This window comes from Penaeus chinensis, chromosome 32, assembly GCF_019202785.1.
Source record: "Penaeus chinensis breed Huanghai No. 1 chromosome 32, ASM1920278v2, whole genome shotgun sequence".
Classification (NCBI taxonomy): Eukaryota; Metazoa; Arthropoda; class Malacostraca; order Decapoda; family Penaeidae; genus Penaeus; species Penaeus chinensis.
The window spans coordinates 10,284,706-10,286,711 of record NC_061850.1 but is presented as its reverse complement, the minus strand read 5'-3'; positions in this window follow the sequence as shown (position 1 = coordinate 10,286,711).

The window sequence follows — 2,006 nt, the reverse complement described above, 5'->3', positions numbered from 1 at the left end:
AGTCTTTGGCGGCGCCTAGAAATGATGTCGATTTGTTCTCAAATTTACTGAAGTGAACATTGAAAATTCCAGCTGTCAGTGACATTCTGCAGCCCATTTTAGAGTAATTCGTCTCCGGAGCTTCAAGCAGTTGGACATATTTTTAACCCTGTTCTCGCGTTTTGAAACTGTATCATAGCCTTTTTCTTTTTACTAATGAGCAATTTTGGGAATTCTGCGCACCCCATAATCTTATTAATTCATGCACCGAGAAAATGTCCAGCTCTAACCTTTGTTTTGGGGAGATTAGGGAAGAAATTCCAGAGATACCTGAAGACTGCACACTCCTTGTCAAGAGCGGTGACAATCTTCTTTAAAGAGCTAATATTTAGTGGGGAGAAGAGTGCCATCTAGGGGTCAGCGTGTAGGCTCAGACTTAACGTTATAGCTCCCCACAAAGAACTCGGATCGTTGTGGCCAGTACTTCTTGTAGTAGAAACTTGCTGTATCCCTGCTGTAACAAAGACATAAGTAACACTGCCTCCTTTATTCTCCTCGAAAAGGGGGAAGAATCCGCTCGTCAAAAGTAATGTATACATACACTGTCCATTTTTTTTTTATCATTAACCATTTAATAGTCTCCATTTACATCCAAAGCTTATTTTGTCATACTGCAATATTACTAGCAAGGTCTTAACACCTACATCCCTCTTGGAGTTAAGAGGCTGTGTGGGTGCTAATTTGCTTGTTAATTTGGAATCGCACACAGAAGAGCATTCCTCGTGATTTCCAACAGTTCTGACAAACAAATGTATTCTCAGCTATAGATAACGGAACGAACGGAATTAGTGTTGGTGGTGGAGAATTAGGGTGAAGTATGGTGTTCTATATTACAAAAGCAGTTTGGAAAGAAAATATATGTTTCCCTGTGGGAAGAAAAATATTTTCTTCCGGGAAACAAACACACACACACGCACGCACGCACGCACGCACGCACGCACGCACGCACGCACACACGCACGCACACACACACACACACGCACACACACGCACACACACACGCACACACACATCTACAGTTTCCTGAATTACAGTATATTTCATTACACTTGCTAGGTCCCACTTTTTGTACATCTGGCAATCGCTTTGATGAAAATATACCATGTATGTAAGGAGTGATTAGAATCAAACTAACCAATATGTGTATAAATATCTATTTTTTGGAGACTAAGGCATTTGATCTTTCGTCTTCGTGAAATAAGTGATAACAACATATGTAATATCGGTTATAGTTGACCTTGTTTTGGGATATTTTTTAAATGCGATTTCCTGGAAATGTTTGTTTATCGAAATTGGAACACCTTTGGAGGCGAGGCGGCATTTCCTCCTTGTTTCAGCACAAATATCAATTATAGCTGCATATTTCTTGAAACATAAAAACGCTTCATGCTTTAAACATCTATGTAAAGCAGCTAAATCAATTAAAAGTGTCTGCATAAACGCTGGGACCTTTGTAAATGCGACTGATCAAACTAATGAAGTTTTTTTTCTTTCCGCCAGAACCAAATACAGATTCAATAAATAAAACATGCTACATTCTATTCTTCATAATGGAACATTAACCGAAAGCAAACACGCATATATATACATTTAAATTATATATGTGTATATATATATGTATGTAAACACCATATAAATTTGCGGAAACCTCTTTTATCAATCCCAGTCGTGCCTCAGTCATTATTTGAATAACAAATGATAACACACATGCATCATTTGTAGGCTTAAATTCGCTGTTCATTAATTCAGTTCTTTGTGTCAGAAATATGCAGAATGTTCTCGCATTTATTTTTTTATAGTTTCCAATACTGGTATGTCGACAGTTTCTTGAGATGTGTAATTAGTATTTATTCCTCTGGTTCACACTTCAGACAATGCTCTCATCGCTAGAGCCATTTGAAGACTGTAGATGAGGGAATTCTGATAGCCGTATAATCTTGTAAGCTAAAGGGACGTAATGAATATGA